This window comes from Gavialis gangeticus, unplaced genomic scaffold (assembly GCF_001723915.1).
Source record: "Gavialis gangeticus isolate Ggan-Ray unplaced genomic scaffold, GavGan_comp1, whole genome shotgun sequence".
NCBI lineage: Eukaryota > Metazoa > Chordata > Crocodylia > Gavialidae > Gavialis > Gavialis gangeticus.
In genome coordinates this window covers 17,469,972-17,477,517 of record NW_017728996.1, presented here as the reverse complement: position 1 = coordinate 17,477,517, position 7,546 = coordinate 17,469,972, and positions in this window count along the sequence as shown.

The window sequence follows — 7,546 nt, the reverse complement described above, 5'->3', positions numbered from 1 at the left end:
ATAATAAACACTTACTATGCAGTGCTTTGCCACCTTATTTCCTACTGTAAGGTACTTAGTGTGCTATGTAAATAATATCCATGGGGAACAGAGACTATCTCTACACAGCAAATTCACTGTGCATCAGAGTAGCACCATTAAGCAACCTGTGTTGCTCTGGGAGGGTGCTTCCTGAACTGGAAGCAGTGTAGCTATACGGGTGTTTGTACATGTGATGGGGGTTTAATTTCCAAGGTTTTATTTTATGCCCCCTAAACTGAAATGGTACGTTTTTAATTGAAGCCCACCATTTCAACTTTTCCGTCACATTATGGCAAGGGGCCTGATCCTTTTTTTTTTTTTTAATTGGAGCCAGATGCCCGTGGGTGGGAGGCAAGCTGCCAGCAGGCTGAGTGATCCCTGAGCTGCGGGTGGCTCTGTTCTTTCCCTCCACAGTGGTGGCACTCCCCGGGGCCACCCAGGTAAGCTGCTAGAGTGCCAGGTGCTGCTCCAACTCAGAGGCAGCACCCAACCCAATCCAACTGTTCCCAGAGCCCACCTGGGAAGCAGCATCTGGTAGGCTTCCACCAGGTTTCCAGCAGGCACCTGCTGAATCTAGAAGCAGGAAGGGGCCCAATCCTTTTTTTCTGTGGAGCCTGCCTGCCTCTCCTGCAGCCGGGGGAGGGGCGGGGGGAGGCGCAAGCTGACAACTGCACCGTTGCAACATTGCAAACTAAACTACTGGATCTGGACTAAATCTGGATGCAGTTTAGTTTGCAATGATGCAAAGTCATTTAACCCCCCCAAAAGTCTTTCATGTTCACACTGTGATGTCATTAAGCTGCACAAAGTGACATTTTTGTCACGTGTACATGTTAAGGGCGTCACGTGTACAAGCACCCTAATTTTGCAGTGCCACAGGAGGGCTAATTAGCTTGGTGTAGGCTAACTGGTACTGGCATTCCACTGTGTTAATTACTCTGCTTGAAGTGCCATGTGGATGTGGCTCTGCTGCTCCTGTCTTAGGGAACAGCCCACCTAAAGTAGTACAGCATACTTGAGGACACCACTGTAGATGTAGAGCATGGCAAACTTATCATGTAGACATGGTCCACAGCACAGTAGTGAAATGACTTGCCTACAGCTACAGAGAAAACTATGAAAAGAGCCCAGAAGTCCTGATTCTGGGTCCTCCCCTCATCTATAAATATGAAAATCACTTAAAGCAAGAAAAACCTTTGACTGCTAAGATAGTTGAAGAACAATTACCACTTTGCCAATGCTAATGGGTCAGTCTTGTTTAATGGTGTGTGTGGGAGGGCACTATGTGTGCCTGCCACTTTAAGGCCCTGGAGCTGGCAGCCTCCAGGTGCCTAGTGACGGCAGCCATTTTAGGCTCAGGGCTGCCTATATAAACAAGGCAGTTTGGCTGCTGGAGGAGAGGCAATAACATTGCCTGGCCTGAGTTTCATCCGGAGGTAAGGGAGGTGCTGTAGGGGATGGTAGGAGGTTCCTGGTCCTAGGTACGACTGGAAACTACACCCTGCTGGGAGTGGGTGGCCTGGTGGGGCCCCCAGTGGCGCGGGAGCCCCCAGGAAATGCCAGGCCAGTGATCACCCTGGTGAAAGGCGGGTTGGGGTGCCTTAACCCCTAGCCCTCACCTTTGGGTGAGTTGCGGTACACCAGAGGTAGTTGTGGGGGTGCAAGCCCCCAGGAGGAGAGTTGGAGGCCAGGTGTGGCCAGGGCCGCCTGAGCCCTGTGGGGGTTTGAGACCCCGAGGAGGAGAGTTGGGGGCCAGGCATGGCTACGGCCACCTGAGCCCACCTGTGGAGGGAAGCCCTGAGACCCTGAGTAAAGGGGGCATTACAAACAGTGTGGAGCCCCTGGTGTGAGGGGGGCAGTGCTGTGGAACCACAGCAAGAGGGGGCAGTGATCAGAAGCCCCAGAGAGAGGGCGATGTGGAGCCACGTGAAGGGAGAGGGGGGCTCAGCCAGCGGGCGAGAAAGCTGAGCCCTGACCCCAATAAGTCCTCCACCATTGGGAGGCAGAATGTGGGTCAAAGATAACACTGGTCATAGCACCACGACCTGCTGCCCAGGGGGGGAGTGAGAGTCCCCTGTGAGACCCTGAGGCCTCAGTCAGGGTGTGAGGTACCCCAGCTCCCCACGTCCGTAAAGGAGGACCCAGAGAAGGGGACCCCGGGATAAGAGTATGGGTCATACATCAGGGCCTGCCAGAGCTTCCCCTGACTGGCTCAGGTGGGGGCCAGGACCAGGAAGGTCAAAAGGGCAAGGAGGCCCACTGAGAGGGACACCCAAGAGCCAGGGGCCTGGGGTCCCAACTGGCCTGGAGGTAGGCTGGGGCTACTGTGAGCCGAGGGGACCACACCCAAAGCAGAACCAATGGCAGGGCGATATATGGCTTGGTATGGCGGTGGCAGAGTCCACCTGAAGGGAGGAACCCAGGTGGGGTCCTACGGTAGGATTCTGGGCCCCATCGTGGGGGACTGGCACGTATGAGAACATCGTGATGTCATCAGCGAGGCTTGGGCTGTGGTGTAGGGGAGGAATGGAGCCTCAGATAGTGCCCCCTAGCAGCGGGGCAGAAAATGGGCAGCCTCCTGCCTAATTACATCTATTAATTAATCAATTAAGACCAAGGCATGGCGGGTGGCTAGCCCAAGAACAGGTGGGCGGGCCTCGCAGAGATCGGCCCTGGTAGCCCCCTGTTACAGTGTATTTTTCCAAGTGTCAGGTGTAGGAGTTCCAGTTGTGCTAGATTACAGGTATGCTAAGCTATAGTAAGCTATGGTGCTGAAAAGCAGCATGGGGGGAAGGGGGTTCCTGACTGCTGAATTACCCAGTAAGAAGGAAAGAAAAAAAAATCCCCAATACACTAATGAGCAAAAAGACACTGAAGGAAAGACAACAATAACAGCTACAGATACAGAAGTTAGACCTTACTAATGAGAGTGTGGGTGCATAAACTTGGCAAACAAAATAAATTTAAAGATGAAAATCTTGACAGAGAGAGAGAAGAGTGGGCATGGGATGGGATGGGATGGGGTGTGTTGGGATCCAGAGGCTTCTGGGCCCAGCTCAATAGTACCAATGCTTAGCAAGAGACCAGTGTATGTATTTGCTGCACACTTATTCTTAGCTGCAACCCAGCACACCTGTGACAGACGGGTCACCCTGACCATGACCCTTCCTTGACAAAGGGAAAGAAGAAGTTTGGAAATACTCTGGTTGGATGACCAAAGTCAAAACAGGAATTGGGCCAACCAAAATAAGGAATTTGGCTTGGGAGAAAAGAGAAATTATCACTTGCAAAACTAACCCCTACTTAAGAATAAAAAGGTATCAGTTACTGGAAAATTCCAGATAATCATATATGGCAAGCAGAAATAGGCTTATTAATATGTATTGTAGGGAAGAGCTTATGCTAATGTATTAGTGATAACACAGTAATGATAAGGTGTATAAGGACATGAATTGGACCCCCTGCTTGGAACACTCCTGAAGAGATCCTGTCACCGATACAAGATCCTGTCTCAACATCAGATGTGGGAGCCAGGAGCCCTGGACAAGACTTCTGATCAACCAGTGAAGTTGCTTTTGCAACATTTTCAGGGTGGTGAGCATCTGCTCTGACTAGCTACAAACCTCAAATTTTTGAACTGCTACTGCTACTTCAATTTTTAATTAGAATTGTATCTGTTAGGGTTCAATAAACTTGCCTTTAGATTAGGACAACTGTGTCTTAGTCTCCTTGCCTCGTATAAGATCCATTATAATGTCATAGGGATGTAACAGGTGGGGGTATACAAGTATAAACACAGGAGTTGGGAGACCTGTCCCTTATAGAGGCTTAGGGGAGTATGATTAATGTATGCGCTACCTCCTTGTCAAGAACAAGCTTTGCTAAGTTGAACTGATTCTTAGACCAGTCAGACCAGCTGGTGTGCTGTCTAACAACAATAAACCTTTCTGAGTTTTTGTCACTGAACACATACGTGAGTTGTGTTTTCTGCATCGCCTTTGGGATCTGGAAGATGGCTTGGTAGCATCGGCCTTCCAGAACATACAGACTCCAGCAGTCTGTGTTTCAAAAGTGCCAGATACCAGATACCACCCAAGAAAAGATGCCACATGCCTCAGAACAACATCAGGTCGTTGTGCTGAGCAGGAGTGAAGCAGCTGCTTAAAATGCTTTGCTATTGTTTTATAGGGGTAAAGAATAAAACTCAGCCTAACTACTAGTTATCAATTCAACTTGCAGCAGCCTTCCCTGGGGACTGAGGATCAGTGTGTCCAGCATCATATGGTGGAGGAATTATTGTGCAGAGCATTTTGATGCAAAACGCCAGTGGAGGCTTAGCTCCTGCAACAGCATAGTAAGATGTGACCTGCCACAATAAAAAAAGCATGAAATGTTTTCAGTGTGCGAGAGGCAGTCAACTGATGGGATATGGAAAATGAACCTCTAACTTGAGGAGTAGGGAGCAGTAGTAGGGTTCACCTTTGTGGGCCCCATGTAGTGGTTCAGTTTGGGTTTTAGTTTTTATTAGACAATCGCACTACAAGGTAACTGTAGTGCAATGGGGGACCCTGACCAGCTCGGGGTCCCATGTGATTGCACAGTTAATTAACACTGCCCCCAAGCTGCCTCTGGAGGGGGAAGGAAAAGGGAACATGTTATGTATTTCCTGCACAGCTGCTCAGCATTTGGCAAAGCTTCCTAGGGCCATGTTGCATGTTACACTTAGCACGTACACTTAAAATGTGAGCAAGCTCATGTTCAAATATGCTAAGTGTGCTCATATCACAGTGAAGTTAGGACTTCATGTGAGGAGCATCATCTCTAGATCCTCTTAAGTAACATGTGTTCAGCTATCATAGGACTGTTGTGTGGAGATAATCCAAGCAATTTGCAGTCCCCACCCAGCTGTGACATCAGCCAGGGATTGCTTTGTCGTAAAAAGAAGTCTCCACATAGAACAAGGAAAGCTGCACACATCAAGAGGAAGGATCCTGGATCTTTTACTTGTCAGGTTTCTCCAGGGTTAAGTGGAAAGCCAGGTGCCCACAGCCCCAAAAGCACTGCACCAGAGCTGGTTCAAGACTCCAGTGTGGTCTGGGGGCTGGGACTGACACTCAGTGAGCTGTCCACATTACAGATGGTAGCAACTGCTCAGAACATGTTCTCACTTTAGGACCACACAGACTTAACATGTATTAAGACTCCCATATCACAAGGGCCCTCGTCCTTACTGAGTTAAAAAATGGCTCAAACTGTCTCATCCAAAATGTTATTTAAAGAAAAATCCTCCTGCAAGAACTTCATTTCGTCAGCAAAGCATGCGCTCGGTGGTACTCTTCATTCGGTGGTAGAATCTTTGCCCTGCATGGGAGCACTAGACCCAGCCCGTGCCTCAGGCAGGTGGAAGTGTGTCTGGGACAAAAATGGCTAAGAAGTAATTCACACTTTGCCAACATTATCTGAAGGGAAATGGGTAGCAAATGAGTGCTGGGCTGAGTTGGGTGCAGCCATAGAGGGGTAAGGAAAGCTGCAGGCAGGACTCAGGAACAAGGTTAGTCAGACCATCCTGTGAAGCATCCTTTCCTCTTTCTCCCTCATTTGTTTTGCCCTTTCAACATCTCTGTTCTGACCCTTCAGCCTTTGCGGCCGTGTTTCCTTGCAAAGTGAGACATTCCAAGCCGATGAAGTGCTGAGGGCTGAGCTCTCTTGCTGGGAAAACAGTGCCAGAGCTCCCGAGTGTGCTCTAGCGCTGAGAGCTAGGGGTCTCTGCTTCAAATGCTCTCCAGTTGTCTGCAGAGAACACGTACTCGGACCTGGGCACCAGGAGGGAGGGCTGCAGCACAGAGAAGGGAAGGCTGGCGGGAGCACAGCACACAGGCCATGCTCGCTGGCTGGCTTGAGGAACATTTCTGAATCAGCTCCATAGCGAGGTGTTGTCCAACAGCACTAGGTTAGTTACTAGCAGGTAAATCCTTATATCTGTATGTCTGTCTAAGATGGCACAGCACAGTGCATGCAGGTAAAGATACTTTGTGCTGTGTGAACTCCTATCTGCCTGGTGACCTCCTCGATGTTGCAGGCCATGTACTGTGCACTGTGCTAGCATGCAGACTGGGAACCAGGCCTGAGGGTTTCTCTCCTGTTCCTGACTTGCTGCATGACAGTGGGTGAACCATTTCCCTTCCTAGTGCCTCAGCTTGTCCTGTGTAAAATGGCTGTCATTATTCTCACCCCTCTTAGGGGCTTTTGTGGCAATCAAGTCATGAACTTTGGTGAAGTGCTTTGACATCCTTGGCTGGGAAGGATGACATAACTACACAAGGCACCACAAAGTGTCCCTCAATCCAAGACCTACCTTGTCACCCTTATTTGCTGTTTGGAAGCATCAGAATACAATGGGCTTGGGGGTCCCTCAAGTCATGGAGACCCCTGTGATTTAGTGAGCAGCCCTTGCTGGGCACCAAGTAACATTGCTTATTGTGTAAAACAGTGGAATAAACCTCGTGCTCTGTGTGTGTCCACTGGGTGCATGTAACTTATGCCACATAATGCCCAGACCCTCATTACAACCCATGGTGTTCTCTACCATGTGGGCAGCCCTGGCAGAGAAAACTTGCCAAAAGCCCTATTCTGGATAGAATAAGACTGTCATGCAGGCCATGGGGAGGCAGAATGAGGTTTTTAAACTCCTTCTACCAGAAATTACATCCCAAGAGAGCCTTCAGCAACTGGGCACAATCCCGAGAGGGAGCCTTGAAGCTGTGGGAAGGAAACAAAGAGAAAATGATGACACCCTCAGGGTTTAAACAAGGATGGAGTGGAGGCCCCCCAAACTGCCAACACCCCCTTGTTTGTAGACATGGCAAATTCGTCGCCGTGATTGGAAAGTGATGCTTTCCCCCAAGCCCTGTTTGTATCCCTGCTTGGAGGTGCTGCCTTTCCAGAGCTTCCAGCTCTGGGACAATGCACCTATTCAACCTGCAGCAACTGCAGTTCTCGCCTGAGTCCCTCTGAATGAGTTGCCTTCTCCCTGCACACACTGGGCATCTCTTAGACTTTCAGACATAAACAGCGGAGCTTGCTTCCCCACCCCCTCCACTCCACCACCCCAATATTGTGGTTTATTCACCAGCTGATAAAAATAGCAGCCGCGGCCTCCGGGCAGGACAGTGTGCACAGAGGGGGGTTTGTGCAGGAGTTATTTTTTCATTTTTCATATCCTCTCGGTGTCTTTCCAATTGCTCAATCGCTCTGTCCTGATGGAGCTGGAGATAGACATCTCAGGTCAGAGACTCAGTGCTGCATGTGCAACTTTAATGGCCCCTTTCTGTCTCTTCAGGGGCTGTTCCTTCTCCTTTGTCTTCTATTGTCTCACTGTCAGAAAACAAACACCATGTCTCTGCCTTAGGCCACTCTGGTGTCCCTCTGTTGTGGCTCGGTGGGTACACAGGGGCTGCCTAGCAGGGTGATCTCCCATTGCAGTGTCCTCCAGACACAGCAGGTCCCCCAGAAAGTTTAGAGCCAG